Raw genomic sequence first — 22851 nt, 5'->3', positions numbered from 1 at the left:
AATTTCAAATACACTTAAAAAAATTTCATTTTTAGAGAGGTATAATTCTACAGGTATCTTAAGTTTTAATCTTCTCACAACAAAAGCTCTTCTGAAAACTTACATAAGCATGACATGTAACAAAATGTATATAGGTCCTCAGAGCAACAGTGTTCTAAGCGGACCACCAGTAAAAATCAAAGTTTCCAATATTTATTCTAATATTGTCAGGGAAACAAGGAAAGCATACACAGATTACCCCCAGGGAATCAACACAGGGAAATTATAAAGTCAGTTATTCCATCATTTATTACCCTGGGCAAGTTACTCCAACTCTTGTTATGTTTCCTCATCTATAAACTAAGGATAATAAACATCTACCTCAACAAGTAGTTATGAGGATTCACTGAGTTAATACATATAAAAAACGTATCTGAGGTCTTCCAAAAAAAACGAGAACTACTTAACCACTGCCTCATTCTACTTCCGGGAGGACAGGCTCCTCTGCTTTAAACTGAATTGACTAAACTTCAAATAGCAACCATGGTTTCCGTTTAAAAAAAAAAAAATGTGATCTTATATTCTAGATGCAAACATTAAAAGGATCACTTCTGTTCCTAGAATTCACAAAAAGTAAAAATGGCTAAGACAGGAAGCAAGGCCTAAGGCAAACAAAATATTCTTCAGAAACCTCCTTCACAACTCTGAGGGCTGTTTTGAATGCTTAGCCCTGTCCTGATGAGAGGAAGCAATGTATTTTTTATGTACATACTATATCACACATCATACTGTAACACAGTCAAACCAGTCTCTTAAATAAAGAGGTACAATTAAGAACAAAGAATTCTGCTATGTGTTTTATGTTTTTATATTAATACTAGTATTTAATGAAATATAGGTAATAGTATTAAATGAAATAATGACATTAAATGCTAATTAATACTAGTGCTTAATGAAATACAATCTTCACATTTTAAACTAACAATGTCATGTGTAAGATGATCCTAAACTCATAAAGGCAACAAACACATCAATCTGGCTTTGTGAGGCTCTGCCCTTAGCACTTTCTGAGGAAATTTTTAAACCTAAGGTAGAATATCCACAGCTTTAAAAATTCAATTTGGTGATATATTCCTCAGAAAAAGTGTTAATGGCCCAAAAATGCACGTTCAAAATGTACGTTAAACTAATCAAAAATGGTCAGACAACCTAAAAGAAAATTTTCTAGAAAAGAAAACACACAACTAAGAGGCACATGAAAACATGCTCAAAACTGTTTTCTAATTAGAAAAATTCAACTCAGAATTAAAAATGAGACATCATCTCAAACCACTCAGAAAACCCATCATCAAAATTTCTACAAACAATAAAAGCTAAAGGCACACTTCCACACTGTTAGTAGCAAAGTAAATTGGTACACCTACTATGAAAAGGAGTACAGAAGTGCCTTTAAAATGTTAAGAAAAACACACACCTACTATACGACCCAGCAGTCCCACTCTTAAAAGAGTCTATGGCAGAGAAGCAGACTTTGAAAAGACACAGACACCCAATGTGCGCTGCAGCACCTTTTACAACAGCAAAGACGCGGAAGCAGCAAATGTTCGTGAGCTGATGAACAGGCAGGAAGTGGAACCTGTGCACAATGCAATTTGATCAGGCAGCAAAGAATGTAATCATGCCAACTGTCAGAACCTACGTGAAACAGAGATAACTCTACTAAATGAAATCAGAATCAGAAAGGTTAAATTTTATATCACTTGCAGGTGTAATCTGCACACCCCATGAACTAATTGGGAAAACAGATTCAGACACTTCAGAACCAAATTTATGGTAACAATAGGAAGCAGGGAAGGGATAAATTAGGAACTTGGAATGAAAAAATACAATCTATTACCCATAAAACATAATTAACAACAAGTGATATTCTACAAAGGAAGACCTAATTAACACTCTTCAGTAACTGATATGGGAAAAGAATCTGAGCATACAAAGATCTATGTATATGTATAACAGGAAGATTCTGTACATGTTCATCACCCACAACATGTATTTACATGTTACTCCAATTAAAAAAAATTTAATACAAAAGAGAGCTAGTCAAAGGCAAGTTTTTGGGTGCTTCTTCTGGAGCATTCCACTCTACAACCCAAAAGCAGGACTTGCTCTAAGATTCAATGTCTGCTTCCCGGGGAAAACAGGGCTGAGGATGAAGAAATGCTGCCCACCTGTGGCCGCTTCAGGCAACAGCAACTTGAAAACTAGCCTCAGTTCCATCCACTTCAGTTGTGTCCGACTCTTTGCAACCTCATGGACTGCAGCACACCAGGCTTCCCTGTCCATCACCAACTCCTGGAGCTTGCTCAAAGTCATGTCCATTGAGTCAGTGATGGCATTAAACCTGTCTTCCCCTTCCTCTCCTGCCTTCAATCTTTCCCAGCATCAGGGTCTTTTCAATGCGTCAGTTTTTCGCATCAGGTGGCCAAAGTATTGGAGTTTCAGCTTCAACACTAGTCCTTCCAATGGATATTCAGGACTGAGTTCCTTTAGGAGGGACTGGTTGGATCTCCTTGCAGTCCAAGGGACTCTCAAGAGTCTTCTCCAACACCACAGTTCAAAAGCATCAATTCTTCGGCGCTCAGCTTTCTTTATAGTCCAACTCTCACATCCATACGTGACAACTGGAAAAACCATAATCTTGACTAGATAGACCTTTGTTGGCAAAATAATGTCTCTGCTTTTTTATATGCTGTCTAGGTTGGTCATAACCTTGCTTCCAAGGAGTAAGCGTCTTTTAATTTCATGGCTGCAATGATTTCGGAGCCCAAAAAAATAAAGTCTGTCAGTGTTTTGACTGTTTCCTCGTCTATTTGCCATGAAGTGATGGGACCAGATGCCATGATCTTAGTTTTCTGAATGCTGAGTTTTAAGCCAACTTTTTCACTCTCCTCTTTCACTTTCTTCAAGAGGCTCTTTAGTTCTCCTTCACTTTCTGCCGTAAGGTTGGTGTCATCTGCATCTCTGAGGTTATTGCTATTTCTCCCAGCAATCCTGATTCCAGCTTGTGCTTCATCCAGCCTGGCATTTCACATGATGTACTCTGCATAAAAGTTAAATAAGCCGGGTGACAATATACAGCCTTGAAGTACTCCTTTGCCTATTTGGAACCAGTCTGTTGTTCCATGTCCAGTTCTAACTGTTGCTTCCTGACCTGCATACAGATTTCTTAGAAGTCAGGTCAGATGATCTGGTGGTCCCATCTCTTTAAGAATTTTCCAGAGTTTGTTGTGATCCTCACAGTCAAAGGCTTTGGCACAGTCAATAAAGCAGAAGTAGATGTTTTTCTGGAACTCTCTGCTTTTTCAATGATCCAACGGATGTTGGCAATCTGATCTCTGGTTCCTTTTCTAAAACCAGCTTGAACATCTGGAAGTTCACAGTTCACGTATTGCTGAAGCCTGACTTGGAGAATTTTGAGCATTACTTGACTAGTGTGTGAGATGAGTGCAATTGTGCGGTAGTTTGAGCATTCTTTGGCATTGCCTTTTTTTGGGATTGGAATTAAAACTGACCTTTTCCAGTCCTGTGGCCACTGCTGAGTTTTCCAAATTTGCTGCCATGTTGAGTATAGCACTTTCACAGCATCATCTTTTAGGATTTGAAATAGCTCAATTGGAATTCCATCACCTCTAGCTTTGTTCATAGTGATGCTTCTAGGGATAAATCAGGAGGATGGGATGAACAAATACAAATCACTGCCTACAAAGCACAGGATTAAAAAAAAACTATCAACTAAGGGAGGTCTACTCAATACTTACTCTGTATTAACCTATCTGGGAAAAGAATCCAAACAAGTATACATATATATGGAAATATTCTTCAAGAGATGAGAATACCAAACCACCTTACCTGCCTCCTGAGAAATCTGGATGCAGGTCAAGAAGCAACAGTTAGAACCAGACATGGAACAACAGACTGGTTCCAAATGGGAAAGGAGTACATCAAGGCTGCATATTGTCACCCTGCTTATTTAACTTATATGCAGAGTACATCATGTGAAATGCCAGGCTGGATGAAGTACAAGCTGGAATCAAGATTACTGGGAGAAATAGCAATAACCTCCGATATGCAGATGACACCAACCTTATGGCAGAAAGTGAAGAAGAACTAAAGAGCATCTTGATGAAAGTGAAAGAGGAGAGTAAAAACGCTGGCTTAAAACTCAACATTCAAAAAACAAGGATCATGGCATCTGGTACCATCACTTCGTGACAAATAGATGGGGAAACAATGGAAACAGTGACAGACTTTATTTCCTTGGGTTCCAAAATCACTGCAGATGGTGACTGCAGCCATGAAATGAAAAGACACTTGGTCCTTGGAACAAAAGCTATGACCAACCTAGACAGCATATTAAAAAGCAGAGACATTACCTTGCTGACAAAGGTCAGTATAGTTAAAGCTATGGTTTTTCCAGTAGTCATGTATAGATGCGAGAGTTGGACTGTGAAGAAAACTGAGTGCTGAAGAATTGATGCTTTTGAACTGTGGTGCTGGAGAAGACTCTTGAGAGTCCCTTGGACTGCAAGGAGATCAAACCAATCAATCCTGAAGGAAAGGAAATCAGTCCTGAGTATTCATTGGAAGGACTGATGGTGAAGCTGAAGCTCCAATACTTTGGCCACCTGATACAAAGAACTGACTCATCCTGATGCTGAGAAAGACTGAAGGCAGGAGGGGAAGGGGAAGACAGAGGATGAGATGGTTGGATGGCATCACTGACTCAATGGACATGACTTTGAGCATGCTCCAGGAGTTGGTGATGGACAGGGAAACCTGGCGTGCTACAGTCCTTGAGGTCACAGAGAGTCGGCCACGAATGAGCAACTGAACTGATGTATATATGCAACGGGAAAAGATGCTATACACCTAAAGTACACAAAATATGTGTTTCGATGTTACTCAAAAAAAATAATAATACAAAAAAGAGGTAACAAGGCATAAGTTTCTGGGTGATACTTCTGGCACACTGCATTGTAATTTAAAAACCCAAACCAGGACTTGCTCTAAGGCTCTGGCAGTTTGCCAGGGTAACTAGAGCTGAGAAAGAAGAAATGCTTCTGCCTTGTGGCCAATTCCCACAACAGCAACCTGAAAACTATTGCCTGAAGGAACAGAAAGACTATTCACAAGTACTGGCAGGTTTTATGTATATGGTACATGCCCCGTAATTTCCAGGAGTTAAGCAAGTGAAACCAATTAAACCCAGGGAACACTTTCAAGAAGTCAATTTCAACAGGGAAACACAACTCAAAGTGTTTTAAAAAAAAAAGCACTCACAAACATACAGACTGTGATACATTATTAAAGACATGAGACTCAAAACTAAAACCAGGTATATCTTTGCACTGTTCAAACTGGCCATAATCAAGAAGCATCTTTTCCCGTTGCATATATACATCAGTTCAGTTGCTCATTCATGGCCGACTCTCTGTGACCTCAAGGACTGCAGCACGCCAGGCTTCCCTGTCCATCACCAACTCCCGGAGCATGCTCAAAGTCATGTCCATTGAGTCAGAGATGCCATCCAACCATCTCATCCTCTGTCTTCCCGTTCCCCTCCTGCCTTCAGTCTTTCTCAGCATCAGGATGAGTCAGTTCTTTGTATCAGGTGGCCAAAGTATTGGAGCTTCAGCTTCACCATCAGTCCCTCCAATGAATACTCAGGACTGATTTCCTTTAGGATTGATTGGCTTGATCTCCTTGCAGTCCAAGGGACTCTCAAGAGTCTTCTCCAGCACCACAGTTCAAAAGCATCAATTCTTCAGCACTCAGCTTTCTTCACACACAGTAACTGCTACAATGGGGTTAAAAGAAGGAGACCTTCCTATGTTGCTGCTGAAATGTCAGTGGTAGAAGCCACTAGAGAGAATAGAACAGCATAGGAGTGCTTGGCCAGTAAAACCACAGCTGACAGTGATCTGGTAGTCCCACTCACAGAAGTCAGTGCAGAGCAAACCAAAATTCAAAAACCACGGGAACTCGAGAGTGCTCTTTAGCACCTTTTACAAACACCCACACACAGAAGCCAAAAAAATCTTCCAGTGACAAACAAATGGATAAAGAAGAAATGCAAATGTTCACAACGCAGTCTGATTCAGGCATGAAAAAGAATGTGATGATGTCAATTCCTGGAACCTACCTGAAACTAGAAATAATCCTACTAAGGGAAGTTCAGCAAGATTTCAGAAAGGGAAAAATCGTAAGACATCAATTACACGTGCAATTCACACATACACACCTATGCACTAACTGGGAAAACACAAAGGAGTCAGAGACTGGAAAATCAGCGGGGAAGGGGTAAATTAGGAACTTGGGGTGGACAAAATCTATTTCTAAAAAACAGATAATAAGGAGTAATATCTACCATAGAAGGTCTAATCAACAATGTAATAACCTAATTGGGAAAAGAACCTGAACATACGAAGATATATGAATATGTATAACACGAAAAATTCTGTTCACATACAACACACAAAACATTTAAATCTTACTCCAATAAAAAATAAAAATTAATACAAAAAAGAGGTAACGATACAAGCTGTTGAGTGCTTATCCCAGCACACTGTACTGTAATTGGCAACCCCAAAGCAGGTCCTGCTGTTAAGACTCCATCCATTTGTAGGAGGAACCAAGGCTGGGAATTAAGAAATGCTGCCGCCTTGTGGTCACATCCGCAACAGCAACCTGAAAACTACTGCTTGGGGGAACAGACTATTAACCAGCACTGGTGGGCTGTATATGGTACCTTCCCTCCAAAATTTCCAGGAGTAAGTAAATGAAAACAATTAAACACGGGCACACTTTCAGGAATTTTAATTCAATTTTAACAGGGAAGTACAACTCACTATTTAAAAAAGAATAAACCACACACAAACAGGCAAAATATGGTGATTTAGACACATGCAACTCAGAACTGCAATGAGTTATGCCTGGTGTTCAAGCTGGTTTTAGAAAAGGCAGAGGAACCAGAGATCAAATTGCCAACATCCACTGGATCATGCAAAAAGCAAGAGAGTTCCAGAAAAACATCGATTTCTGCTTTATTGACTATGCCAAAGCCTTTGACTGTGTGGATCACAATAAACTGTGGAAAATTCTAAAAGAGATGGGACCACCAGACCACCTGACCTGCCTCTTGAGAAATCTGTATGCAGGTCAGGAAGCAACAGTTAGAACTGGACATGGAACAATAGACTGGTTCCAAACAGGAAAAGGAGTATGTCAAGGCTGTATATTGTCACCCTGTTTATTTAACTTATAAGCAGAGTACATCATGAGAAACGCTGGACTGGAAGAAACACAAGCTGGAATCAAGATTGCCAGGAGAAATATCAATAACCTCAGATATGCAGATGACACCACCCTTATGGCAGAAAGTGAAGAGGAGCTAAAGAGCCTCTTGATGAAAGTGAAAGAGGAGAGTGAAAAAGTTGGCTTAAAGCTCAACATTCAGAAAACGAAGATCACAGCATCTGGTTCCATCACTTCATGGGAAATAGATGGGGAAACAGTGGATTGGGGGGCTCCAAAATCACTGCAGATGGTGACTGCAGGCATGAAATTAAAAGACGCTTACTCCTTGGAAGAAAAGTTATGACCAACCTAGACAGCATATTCAAAAGCAGAGACATTACTTTGCCGACTAAGGTCCGTCTAGTCAAGGCTATGGTTTCTCCTGTGGTCATCTATGGATGTGAGAGTTGGACTGTGAAGAAGGCTGAGCGCCAAAGAATTGATGCTTTTGAACTGTGGTTTTGGAGAAGACTCTTGAGAGTCCCCTGGACTGCAAGGAGATCAGCCCTGGGATTTCTTTGGAAGGAATGATGCTAAAGCTGAAACTCCAGTACTTTGGCCACCTCATGCAAAGAGTTGACTCATTGGAAAAGACTGATGCTGGGAGGGATTGGGGGCAGGAGAAGGGGACGACAGAGGATGAGATGGCTGGATGGCATCACTGACTCGATGGACCTGAGTCTGAGTGAACTCCAGGAGTTGGTGATGGACAGGGAGGCCTGGCGTGCTGCAATTCATGGGGTCGCAAAGAGTCGGACACGACTGAGCGACTGAACTGAACTGAAACACAAAAAACTTGTATTCCAATGTACTACAGTAAAAAATAAGAGTTACTTTAATACCCAAAAGAGGTAACAGTACATGCTGGTTGCTTCTTCTGGCACACTGCACTCTAATTTCCAGCCCCAAAGCAGCACTTGCTCTAAGGCTCCGTCACCTTGCCCTACCGCCAGAGCTGGGAATTAACAAATGCTGCCTCCTTGTGGCCACTTCCCACAACAGCAACCTGAAAAATACTGCTGAGGAGAAGAGTATTCAGAAGCACTGGTGGGCTGTATATGGTACCTGCCCTCCAAAATTTCCACAAGCAAGTGAAAACAATGAAACAGGGGGCACACGTTGAAGAAGAAAGTTTCAACAGGGAAGTGAAACTCAGTTTTTAAAAAAGAATAAAGCACCACAAACATGTGCAATATGGTGATTTATAGACATGCAACCAAGAACTAAAAGGTTATCCACTCACACTTTTCAAAATGCACATGATCAAGAAGTCTACAAAGAATAACTGTTACAGTTGGGATTTAAGGAAAAGGTACCCTCCTATGGTGCATCTGAAATGCCAGTAGTAACAGCCACTAGAGAGAACAGTATAAAATTCCCTTAAACACTCAAACCACAGCTGCCAAACGATACGGTAATGCCACTCTTAAGAGTATGTGCACAGCAAGCCAGAATACGAAAGACATGGGCACCCAAAAGTACACTATAGAACTGTTTGCAAAAACCAAGATCTGGAAGCCAGAAATACTCCACTGAGAAACGAACGGATAAAGAAGAACTGAAAAATGTTCACAATGCAATCTGATTCAGGATAAAAAAGAATGTAACCATGCCCATTTGTGGAACTCACCTGAAAATAAGAGATAATCGTACTAAATAAAGGAGAAAGAAACAGAAAGGCAAAAATCACATATCACTTCCAGGCGCAGCTTATACATGCACACCCATGAACTATCTGGAAAACATAAATGGAGTCAGAGGCTTGATAATCAAACATATGGTTACCACAAGGGAAAAAAGCAGGGAAGGAATAAATTAGGAGCTGGAATGAACAAATAGAATCTATTATCTACAGACCAGATAATAAATAAGAAATGATACCTACACCAAGGGAGGTCTAATCAAAACTCTGTAACAACCTAACTGGGAAAAGAATCTGAACACATGTAAACATATGGATGTTTGACATGAAAATCTCTACACATATAAAACACACTATGTGTATTTCAATCTTACTCCAGTAAAAAATAAAACTGAATTTAATACAAACGGAAATAACACAAGCTGTTTGGTGCTTCTTCTAGCACACTGCACTGTAATTTGCAACACCAAAGCTGGATTGCTCTAAGGCTGTGTCCGCTTTTGAGGGTAACCAGAGCTGGGCGTGAAGAAATGCTGCCACCTTGTGGCCTCTTCCCACAACAGTAAGCTGAAACACTGCCAAGGGAAACATCCTATTCACACGCACTGGGGCCTGGAAATGCTATCTGCCCTCCAAAATTTCCAGGGCTAAGTGAATTAACCATGGGGCATACTGTCAAGACAATTTCAAAAGGGAACTACAACTCACAGTGTTTAAAAAGAATAAAGCACCCACAAACAAGTGAAATATGGTGATTTAGAGACACGCAACTCAGAAGTACAACAAGGTATCCCCTCAAAACGGTAAGAATGGCCACGCTCAGGAAGTCTATGGACAATAACTGCTCAATGGGGTTAAGAAAAGGAGATCCTCCTACGGTGCGGTTGAATGTCAACAGTAACAGCAACCACAGAGAACAGTATATATTAGCTTCAGCGGTAAAACCACAGCTGCCAGGTGATCTGGTAGTCCATGCTTGAGCATATATGAACAGAAAACTGGAATTCAGACAGACAGGGCACCTGGATGTGCAGAGCAGCACCTTTTACAATAACCAAGACGCAGGAGTGACACAACTTTCCACCGACAAACAGATGGACCTAGAAGAACACAACATGTCCACAACGCAATCTAACCCAGGCATGACAAAGAATGTCATCATGACAATTTCCGGAACCTACTTAGAGATAATCCTACTAAGTCAAAGTCATACGATATCACATGTAAGTGCGATTTACACATGCACAACTTTGAACTAGCTGGGAAAACACAAATGGAGTCAGAGACTTGAAAATCAAACTTTTGGTTACCACAGGAGAGAGAAGCAGGGAAGGGATAAATAAGGAGCTTGGAATGAAAAAAGACAATCTGTTTCTACAAAACAGATATGAATCACTAAAGGGACATCTACCAAAGGAGGTCTAATCAACACTCTTTAATAACCTAACTGGGAAAAGAATCTGAACATATGAAGATATATGTATAGGTGTAACACAAAAAAGTTCATACACCTAAACACACACAACTTGTATTCCAAACGTACTCTGATAAAAGATAAGTTACTTTAATACACAAAAGAGGTAACAATACAAGCTGCTGGTTGCTTCTTCTGGCACACTGCACTCTAACTTCCAGCCCCAAAGCAGCGCTTGCTCTAAGGCTCCGTCACCTTGCCCTGCCACCAGAGCTGGGAATTAACAAATGCTGCCTCCTTGTGGCCACTTCCCACAACAACCACCTCAAAAACATTGCTGAGGGGAAGCGTATTCAGAAGCACTGGTGGGCTATACATGGTACCTGCCCTCCAAAATTTCCAGGAGAAAGTAAGTGAAAATAATGAAACACAGGGCACACTTTGAAGAAGACAATTTCAACAGGGAAGTACAACTCACGGCTTTAAGAAAAAGAATAAAGTACCAGGAAACATGTGAGAAATGGTTATTTATAGACTGGCAACTGAGAATGATGAAGTAGCCACTCTCACTAATCAAAACGGCCATGATCAAGAAGTCTACAAACAGTAACTCCTACCAGAGGGTTTTAGAAAAGAGAGCCCTCCCATGTTGCGGCTGAAATGTCAATAGTAACAGCCACCATAGAGAACAGTAAAAACACTTCCTTAACCAGTAAAAACCACATCTGCCAAATAATCCAGTAGTCCCATCCTTAAGAGAATGGCACAGCAAGCCAGAATTTGACAAACTTTGGCAAGCAAAAGTGCACTATAACACCTTTTATAATAACCAAGACGAGAATTGAAAAACTTTTCCATCGACTAACGAATGGATATAGAAGAACAGCAACATGTTCACAACGCAATCTGATTTACGCATGTGAAAGAATGCCACCATGCCGACTTCTGGAACCTATCTGAAACTAGAGTTAGTACTACTGAGTGAACTAAGCAAGAATCAGAGAGGCAAAAAATTATACGGTATCACGTACAGGTGCAATTTACACACGCACAACCATGAACTATCTGATTAAACACAGGCAGAGTAACAGACTTGAATATCAAACTTATGGTTATCACCGGGGAAAGAAGCAGGGAAGGTATGAATTAGGAGCTTGGGATGAACAAATACAATCTATTACCTGTGAAAGAGATAAGAAACGATATCTACCGAGGGAGGTTTAACCAAAACTCTGTAGCAACCTAACTGGGAAAAGAATCTGAACATGTGTAGACATATGTATATGCGTAACGTGAAAAATTCTGTATACCTACAACATACACATGTATTTCAATCTTACTCGATGAAACAATAATTTAAAACCAAAAAAAGGGAACAAAGTAAGCTGCTGTGTGCTTTTTCTGGCATAGTGCGCTGTGATCCATAACACCAAAGCAGGATGGTTCTAACGCTCTGTTGGCTTGCGGGGTAACCAGAGCGGGGAATGAAGGAATGCTGCCACCTTGTGGCCATTCCCCACAACAGCAACCTAAAAACTACTGCCTCGGAGAACAGCCACTGTTGGACTGTAAAAGGCACCTGGCCTCCAAAATTCCCGGCAGTGAGTGAAAACAAACATGGAGTACACTATCGAGACGACAATATCAAAGGGAAGAAAACTCAGTGTTAAAAACAGAACAGAGCACCCGCAAACAAGCAAAATACGGTGATTTAGAGACACGCAACTCAGAACTGCCACAGGGTATCCCCACGCAACGGTCAAAACGGCCGTATCCAAGAATTCAACAGACAATAACTGCTACAACGGGGTTAAAAAAAGGGCAGCCTCCCATGGTGCAGCAGAATGTCAGTGGTAACAGCCACTAGAGAGAGCAGTATAAAGGTGCCTTCAACCGTAAAACCACAGCTGGCAAATGATCCGGTAGCCCCACTCTTACGAGTAAGTGCACAGCAAACCAGACTTCGAAAAGAAACAGCACCCAATGTGCACGGCAGCACCATTCACAATAATCAAGACTTGGACCAAAACATTTCCTACTGACGAACAGATAAAGAAATGCAACATCTTTAAAATGCAATCTGATGCACAGATGAAAAAGAATGCAATCATGTCAGTTTCCAGAACATACCTGAAAATGAGATAATCGTATTAAGTGAAGTAAGCAAGAATAAGAAAGGCAAAAATCATAGGATACCATTTGTAGGTGCCCTTTACACATGCACACCCATGAACTGTGGGTAAAACATAAACAGAGTCAGAGACTTGAAAATCAAAGTTATGGTTACCACAGGAAAAAGAAGGGGGGAAGGGATAAATTAGGAGCTTGAGATAAACAGATACAATCTATTACCCACAAAACACATGATTAATAAGGAACGACATCCACAAAGGGAGGTCGAGTCAACACTCAGACTAACAGCAAAGAGTCTAAACATATGTAGACACATGCATATCTATAACACAAAAATTCTACACACCTACACATATACATGTATTTCAATCTTACTCCAAAAAAAATTAAATGAATTTAATACATCCCAGCAAGCTGCTGGGTGCTGCTTCTGGCACACTGCACTGTAATTTGAAACCCCAAAGCAGGACTCGCTGTAAGGCTCCATCCTTTTTCAGGTAACTACAGCTGGGAATGAAGAAATGCTGCCGCCGTGTGGCCACTTCTCGCAACAACAATCTAAGACTCTTCCCCGGGGTAACAGAATATTCGCGTGCACTGGTGCGATTCTATGGTAACTGCCCTCCAAAATATCCAGCAGCAAGTTAAGCGAAAACAATTAAACAGAGCACACACTTTCAAGGAGACAATTTCAACAGGGAAGTACAACTCATAATGTTGAAAAAAGAATAAAGCACCCAAAAACGTGTGAAACAGGGTGATTTAGAGACAAGCAACTCAGAACTGCAAGGAGGTATCCACTCGCACCAGTCAAAATGGCCATGAGCAAGAAGTCTACAGACAGGAAGTGCTACAACGGGGTTATGAAAAGGGGACCCTCCTCCGGTGTGGATGAAATGTCAACGGTAACAGCCACTAGAGAGCTCAGTATAACAGTGCCTTTAGCTGCCAAATGATCCAGTACTCCCACCCTTAACAACATGTGCACAGCAAACCAGAATTCAAAGGACATGGGCACCCAACATGCCCTACACCACCTTTTATAATAACCAAGACAAGGAAAGGAAAGAAATTATCCATCGACAAACGAATGGATAAAGAAGAACTGCAACATGTTCACAATGCAACCTCATTCAGGATGAAAAAGAATGTAATCACGCCAATCTCCAGAACCTACCTGGAACTAGGGATAACGCTACTAACTGATGTAATGAAGAATCAGAAAGGCAAAAATCCTAAGCGATCACTTACTGGTGCTATTTACACATGTACAGCCTTGAACCAACTGGGAAACAGACTCGCAGACATGAAAATCAAACTTTCCGTTACCACAGGAGAAAGTAGTGGGGAAGGGATACGTTAGGAGCTTCAGCAGAATAAATACAATCTACTTCCACAAAACAGATAACAACCAGGAGCAGTATTTATGAGTGGAGGTTTAATTAACACTCTGTAATAACCTAATCGGGAAAAGAATCTAAACATACGTAGATATATATATGTATATGGGTAACATTAAAATTTTGTACAGCTGAACACATGCAATTCTGTACACCTAAACACACACAATCATACTCCAATAAAAAATACTAGTTACTTTAACACACCAAAGAGGTAACAACACGAGCCGCGGGCTGCTGCTTCTGGCACACTACACTATAACTTCCAGCCCCAGAGCAGGACATGCTCTAAGGCTCTGGCAGCTTGCCAGGGCAACCACAGCTGGGAATGAACAAATGCTGTCACCCTAAGGCCACTTTTCACAACAGCAACCTGAAAAATACTACCCAGGGGAAGAGAAGGGGTTTCCCTGGTGGCTCAGTGGTAAAGAACCTGCCTGCCAACGCAGGAGACATGGGTTTGATCCCTGGGTTGGGAAGGTCCCCTGGCAAAGGAAATGACAACCCACTCCAGTATTCGTGCCTGGAGAATCCCATGGACGGAGGAGCCTGCCCAGGTGGTGCTAGTGGTAAAGAAGCTGCCTACCAGCGCAGGAGACGTAAAAGACACAGGTTCAATCCCTGGGCCAGAAAGGTCCCCTGGAGAAGGGCATGGCAACCCACTCCAGTATTCTTGCCTGGAGAATTCCATGGACAGAGAAGCCTGGCTGGCTATAGTCCACAGAGTCGCAGAGTCGGACACGACTGAAGCGACTTGGCAGGAGAACAGAATATTCACAAGCACTGGCGGGCTGCATATAGTACTGCCCTCCACGATTTCCCAGAGTCAGTGAGTAAAAACAACAAAACACAGGACACCCTTTGAAGAAGACAATTTTAAAAGAAAGTACAACTCACACAGTTTAAAAGGGAATAAAGCACTCACAAACATGTGAATATGGTTATTTAGAGACATGCAACTGAGAACTACAAAGATGTAACTACTCCCACTGGTCAAAATGGCCACGCTCCACAAGTCTACAGACAGTAACTGCTACAGTGGGGTTTAGAAAACGGGACTCTCTTACGGTTCTGCTGAAATGTCAATGGTAACAGCCCCTAGAGAGAACAGTATACAAGTGTCATAAACAGTCAAACCACAGCTGCCAAATGATCCCGTACTCCCACTCTTTAGAGTATGTGCACAGCAAGCCAGAATCCAAAACACAAAGGCACACAAAAGTCCACTATAGCACCTTTTACAAGAACCAAGGCATGGAAGCCAAACAAATTTTCCATCGCCCATCTAACAGATAAACAAGAACTGCAACATGTTCACAATGCAATCTGATTAACGCATGAAACAGACATCATCACGCCAATTTCCGGAACCTACCTGAAATTAGAGATAATCTTAAGGGAAGTAAAAAGAAACAGAAAGGTAAAAATTATATGATATTACTTACACGTGCAATTTACATGCACACCCATGAACTGGGAAAACAAATGGAAAAAGAGACCTGGATATCAAATTTACGGTTGTCAAAAGGCAAGAGTAGGGAAGGGATAAACTAAGAGCTTGGGATGGACAAACCCAATCTACTATCTCCAAAACAGATAATCAATTAAGAAGCCATATCTACCAAGGGAGGTCTAATCGAAACTCTGTAACAACCTAACTGGAAAAGAATCTGAACATACATAGATACATGCTTACGTGTAACACAAAAAATTTTGTACACCTATACACACACAACATGTATTGAATCGTGAGTAAGACTGAATAATGTAATGAAAAATAATTCAAAACAAACAAAGGTGAAACACAAGCTGCTGAGTGCTTCTTCTGGCACACTGTACTGTAATTTGCAAAGCCAAAGAAGAACTGCTCTAAGGCTCTTTTGTGGGTAACCAGAGTTGGGAACGGAGAAGGCAATGGCACCCCACTCCAGTACTCTTGCCTGAAAAAATCCCATAGACGGAGGAGCCTGGTGGGCTGCAGTCCATGGGGTTGCTAAAAGTCAGATACAACTGAGCGACTTCACTTTCACTTTTCACTTTCATGCACTGGAGAAGGAAATGGCAACCCACTCCAGTGTTCTTGCCTGGAGACTCCCAGGGAAGGGGGAACTTGGTGGGCTTGCCATCTATGGGGTCACACAGAATTGGACCCGACTGAAGCAACTTAGCAGCAGCAGCAGCAGCAGAGCTGGGAATGAAGAAATGCTGCCACCTTGTGGCCACTTCCCACAACAGCAACCTGAAAACTATTGCCTAGGGGAACAAACACAGGTATGCTGAACACGGCACCTGACCTCCAAAATTTCCAGGAGTAATTAAGCGAAAACAATGAAACATGGGCACACTATCACAAAGACAATTTCAACAGAGAAGTGCAACTCACCGTGTTTAAAAAAGAATAAAGCACCCACAAACGTGAAATATGGTGATTTAGAGACACGCAACTCAGAACTGCAACAAGGTGCTTTTCAACTGTGGTGCTGGACAAGATTCTTGAGAGTCCTTTGGACAGCAAGGAGACCCAACCAGTCCATCTTCAAGGAAATCAGTCCTGAATATTCATTGGAAGGACTGATGCTGAAGCTGAAACTCCTATACTTTGGCCACCTGATGTGAAGAACTGACTCATCTGAAAAGACCCTGATGCTGGGAGGGATTGGGGGCAGGAGGAGAAGGGGACAACAGAGGATGAGATGGTTGGATGGCATCACTGACTCCACAGACATGAATTTGAGTAAACTCCAGGAGCTGGTGATAGACAGGGAAGTCTGGTGTGCTGCAGTCCATGGGGTCACGAAGAGTTGGACACGACTGAGCAACTAAACTGAACTGAACTGATCTCCTCAAAACGGTCAACATGGCCATGATCAAGAGTCTACAGACAGTAACTGCTACAATGGAGCTAAGAAGAGGGGACCTTCCTACAGTGTGGCCGATTGTCAATAGTAACAGCCACGATAAGTAAAACCACAGCTGCCAAATGACCCCGTAGTCCCATGCTGAGTCATATGTGCACAGCAAACTAGAATTCAAACAAGACAAACATGCACAGCAGCACCTACTGCAATAAACAACACATGGAAGCCAAGTAAAATGTCCATCAACAAAGGAATGCATAGAACAGGATAATCATGCCGATTTCCAGAACCTACCTGACACTAGATACAATCCTAGTGAGGGAAGTCAGCAAGAATCAGAAGGACAGAAATCGGAGGATATCACTTACAGCTGCGGCTTACATGTGCACATCCACGGACTAACTCGGAAAACAGAGTGAGAGACTGGACTATCACCTTCCGGTCGTAACAAGGGGAAAAGGCAGGGAAGGGATAAATTGGGAGTTTGGGATGAACAACACAATCTATTTCTACAGAACAGTCAATAAGGAGCAATATCTACCAAGGGAGGTCTAATTAACGCTCCGTAATAAACTAACTGGGAGAAGAATCTGAACATATATGTATGTGTGTAAACAAAAAATTCTGTACACCTACAAAACACACATGTTTTTCTATCTTACTTCAATAAAAAATAAAAATTAATTAAAACACAAAAGAGGTAATGACATAAGGTGTTGGGTGCTTCTTCTGGCACACTGCGCTGTAATTTGCAACCCCAAAGAAGGACTTGCTGTAAGGCTCTGTATCCGAGCCCTGGTAACCGGAACTGGGAATGGAGAAATGCTGCCGCCTTGTGGCCAACCTAGCAAAAGCAGCCTGAAAACGACCTCCGGGAGGATCAGCATATTCACTAGCACTGGTGAGCTGCATGGTACCAGCTGTGCAAAAAGTCAAGCAGTTGTGAGTGAAAACTATTAAATATAGGGCACACTTTCAAGAAGACAATTTCAACAATAAAATATGGGGCACACTTTCAAGAAGACAATTTCAACAAGGAAGTGCAACTCATAGGGTTTAAAAAAGAATAAAGCACTCACAAACATGAGAACTAGGGTGATTTAGAGACATGCAACTCGGCACTGCAAGAGGTATCCCCTCATAAGGGCCAAATGGCCATGGCCAAGAAGTTTACAGACATAACAGCTACAATGGGGTTAAGAAAAGGGGACTCTCCTATGGTGTGACTGAACTGTCAATGGCAACAGCCACCCGAGAGAGGAGTATGAGTGTCTTGAGCAGTAAAACCGCAGCTGCCAAACGATCTGTTAGTTCCACTCTGAAGAGTATTTGCACAAAAAAAGACTTTGAAAAGACATAGGCAATCAAATTTGCACTCTTAACACCTTTTACACCTTTTACAGTAATGAAGAAAACACGGAAGACAAATTTTTCATGGACAAATGAATGGATAAAGAAGAACTGCAACATATTCACAACGCATTCTGATTCAGGCATGAAAAATAATCATATCAACCTCCAGAACCTACCTAAAACTAGAGACAATCCTACTGAGTGAAGTAAGCAAGACTCAGAAACACAAATATCATATGATATCACTTAGAGCTGCAATTTACACATACACAGCCATGAGCGGACTGGGAAAACAAAAATGGACTCGCAGACTTGAAAATCAAACTTACGGTTACCACAGCAGAAAGAAGTGGGGAGGGGGTAAATTAGGAGCTTGGGATGAACAAATACAATCTATTTCTACAAAACAGATAATCAGGAGAGATTCTACCAAGGGAGGTCTAATCAACACTCAGTAATAACAAAATTGGAAAAAAGAATCTGAACGAATGTAGATACTTGTATCTGTGTCACACAGAAAATCTGGTACACTTACAACACACACATGTATTTCAATCCAACACTAATAAAAAAATAAAAATTAATGTGATACAAAAAAGAGGTGAGGACACAAGCTGTTGGGTGCTTCTTCTGGCACACTGCATGGTGTGTGCAACGCAAACGCAGGACTTGCTCTAAGGCTTCCTGTCTGCTACAGTAACCAGACCTGGCAATGAAGAACTGCTGCTGCCTTGTGGTGAATTTCCCAAAACAGCAAACTCAAGCACTGGTGGGCTGTATGTTGCACCTGCCCTACAAAATTTCCAGGAGTAAGCAAGAGAAACAGTGAACACGGAGCACACTTTCAAGAAGACAATTTCACAGGGACATACAAGTCACAATGTTTAAGAAAGAGTAAAGCACGCACAAACAAGAGAAATACGGTGATTTAGAGACATGGAACTCTGAACAGCCAGGAGACCTCCCCTCGCACTGATCAAAATGGCCACGATCAAGAAGTCTAAGACAATAACAGCTACAATGGAGTTGAGAAAAAGGGACCCTCCTATGGTGAGGCTGCAATCTCAACGGTAACAGCCCCGAGAAAGAACAATATAAAATTGCCTTGAGCAGTGAAACTACAGCTGTCAAATGATCTGTCAGTCCCACTCTTAAGAGTCTGTGCACATCATACCAGACTTTGAAAAGACTCAGGCACCCAAACATACTGTGTAGAACCTTTTACAATAACCAAGACATGGGAGCCAAAAAAATTTCCATCAACAAATGAATGGATAAAAAAGAACTGCAATATATTCACAATACAATCTGATTCAAACATGTAAAAGAATATAATCATCCCATCTGTGTAACATGAAAAATTCGGTACACCTACAAAACACCAAACATGTATTTCAATCTTACAGCAATTAAAAATTTTTATTTAATACAAAAAAGAGGTAACAACACAAGCTGTTGGGTACTTCTGGCACCTGCCTGCCTGCCCAGTCGCTTCAGTCATGTCCTACTCTTTGCAGCCCTATGGACTGTAGCCTCCAGGCTCCTCTTCAGTTTGCAACCCCAGAGCAGGACTTGCTCTAAGGCTGTGTCTGCCTCCCAGGATAATCAGAGCTGGTGAACTATTAGACAAGGAAATCAGAACAAGGAGGCATCCCTTGGAACCAGATCAAATAACCATGAACAAGAAGTCTCCAGACAGTGAAAGCTACAAGGTGGTTACAAACAGAGAACCTCTATGGTGTTGGTGAAATGTAAATGGTAACATCCACTATGGAGAACAGTGTAAAGGTGCCTTTAAAAGGTAAAGCCATAGCTGCCCGTGATCTGGCACTACCACTCTTCAGAGAATGTGCACCACAAACCAGGCTTCTAAAAGACAGAGGCACCCCACCGCGCACTACAGCTCCTTTACAACAGTCAAGACAAGCGAGCACCAGGATGCTCCACTGACAGATGGACAGACAAAGAGTCGTGTCCAACTCTGCGACCCCACGGACTGCAGCACACCAGGCCTCCCTGTCCATCACCAACTCCCGGAGTCCACCCAAACTCCTGTCCATCGAGTTGGTGATGCCATCCAGCCAGCTCATCCTCTGTTGTCCCCTTCTCCTCCTGCCCCCAATCCCTCCCAGCATCAGAGTCTTTTCCAATGAGTCAACTCTCCACATCAGGTGGCCAAAGTATTGGAGTTTCAGCTTCAACATCAGTCCCTCCAATGAACACCCAGGACTGATCTCCTTTAGGATGGACTGGTTGGATCTCCTTGCAGTCCAAGGGACTCTCAAGAGTCTTCTCCAACACCACAGTTCTAAAGCATCAATTCTTCGGCACTCAGCTTTCTTTATAGACAAGCTTTCTGTATGTCTCACGTCCATACATGACCACTGGAAAAACAATAGCCTTGACCAGATGGACCTTTGTTGACAAAGTAATGTCTCTGCTTTTTAATATGCTGTCTAGGGTGGTCATAACTTTCCTTCCGAGGAGGAAGCGTCTTTTAATTTCATGGCTGCGATCACCATCCGCAGTGATTTTGGGGCCCCCAAAAATAAAGTCAGCCACTGTTTCCCCATCTATTTCCCATGAAGTGATAGGACCAGATGCCATGATCTTAGTTTTCTGAATGTTGAGCTTGAAGCCAACTTTTTCACTCTCCTCTTTCACTTTCATCTAGAGGCTCTTTAGTTCTTCCTCACTTTCTGCCATAAGGGCGGTGTCATCTGCATATCTGAGGTTATTGATATTTCTCCCAGCAATCTTGACTCGATAAAGAAGTAGTAAAACATATTCACAATGCAATCTGACTCAGGCATGAAAAAAAATGCAGTCCTGCCAATTCCCAGAACAGAGCTGAACCCACAGATAATCCTATCAAGTGAAGCAAGCAAGAATCAGAAAGGCAAAACTCACATGACATTCAGTCGTAGGTGTAATTTACACATGCACACCCATGATCTAACTGGAAAACCAAAGCAGACTCAGAAACTTGGAAAACCAAATTTATGGTTACCACAGGGGAAAGAGGTGGACAAGGGATAAATTAGGAGGAAAGGCCGAACAAATACAAGCTATTACTTACAAAGCACATAATCCAAAAAAAAAAGGCAATATCTACCAAGGGAGGTATACCCAACACTCTGTATCAATCTACATGGGAAAAGAATCCAAACATGCATAGCTATATGCATACGTGTAATAGTAAAAAGTTTCTGTATATCGTCAACACATACAACATTATTGCAATGTTATACCAAATAACGGAGAAGGCACTGGCACCCCACTCCAGTACTCTTGCCTGGAGAATCCCATGGACGCAGGAGCCTGGTAGGCTGCAGTCCATGGGGTCGCTAAGAGTTAGACACGACTGAGCGACTTCACTTTCATTTTTCACTTTCATGCACTGGAGAAGGAAATGGCAACCCACTCCAGTGTTCTTGCCTGGAGGATCCCAGGGACGGGCGAGCTTGGTGGGCTGCCGTCTATGGGGTCGCAGAGTCGGACACGACTGAAGCGACTTAGCAGCATCAGCATCAGCATACCAAATAAGTTAAAATTAACACAAAGAGGTAACAAGACACAAGTTTTTGAGTGCTTCCTCTGGCACATTCCACTCTAAATTACAACCCCAAAGCAGGACTTGCACTAAGGCTGTGTTGGCAAAACTGGGTAACCAGAGCTGTGCATGAAGAAATGCTCCTGTTCGTGGCCACTTACCGCAACAACGACCTGAAAACAACAGCTATTGGAACTTAATATTCGCAAGCACTGTTGGACTGTAAATGATACCTGCTCCCAAAATTTCCAGGGGTAAGTAAGCGAAAAGAACTAAACTTTCAGAAAGAAAATTTCAACAGGGAAATACAACTCAGAGTATTAAAAGAAAAAAAAGCACCTGCAACCAAGCATGATACGATGCATTATTAAAGGCATGCAAACGACAACTTAAACCACAGGTGTCCCCTGCACTGGTCAAATGGGTCACAATCAAGACATCTACGGGCAAAAGCTGCTACAATGGGGTTAAGAAAAGGGGAACCCCCCCCCCCCCCCCCCGCCGCCATGGTGCTGCTGAAATGTTGATGGTAACAGTCAGCAGACAGAGCTGTATAAACTGCCTTAAAAGGTAAAAGTATACCTTGCATACGATCAAGCATTCCCAATCTTAAGAGCATGCATACAGCAAAAAGACACAGGCACCCAAACGTGCACTGCAGCACCTTTTACAACAACCAAGACACGGAAGCCACCAAGACACCCATCGACCCCTGAATGCATACAGACATGGAAAATGTGCACAATGCAATCTGACTCAGCCTTGAAAAAGAATGTAATCATTCCAACTGTCGGAATATAGCTGAACCTAGAAATAATCCTACTAAATGACATAAATCAGAATCAAAAATGCAAAAATCATAAGATATCATTTATAGGTGCAATTTACACATGCACACCCATGAATTAACCAGAAAGTATAAACAGAGCAGAGACTTGAAACCAAACTTATAGTTTTAAGTGAGGAAGGGATAAATAGGAGGTTGAGATGTACAAATGCAAACTATTACCTAGAAAACGGATAATCGTCAAGGAGCGGTATCTATCTAGGGAGGTCTACTCAACACTCTCCTAATATCCCATATGGGAAAAGAATGTGTGTAGATGTGTGTGTGTGTGTAACAGGAAAAGACTGTGTATACTTACAACACACAGTGTACTTCA

At 41.9% G+C, this 22851-nt stretch overlaps 1 protein-coding gene across 1 annotated transcript in view; it reads right to left on the bottom strand.

Moving 5' to 3' along the window:
* KIFBP (kinesin family binding protein) overlaps positions 1–22851 on the bottom strand; it is a 58809-nt gene that overhangs the window by 17594 nt on the left and 18364 nt on the right. The window lies entirely within an intron of this gene.

This window comes from Ovis aries, chromosome 25 (assembly GCF_016772045.2).
Source record: "Ovis aries strain OAR_USU_Benz2616 breed Rambouillet chromosome 25, ARS-UI_Ramb_v3.0, whole genome shotgun sequence".
Taxonomy (NCBI): Eukaryota; Metazoa; Chordata; class Mammalia; order Artiodactyla; family Bovidae; genus Ovis; species Ovis aries.
This window is presented reverse-complemented; position numbering and strand designations above follow the sequence as displayed.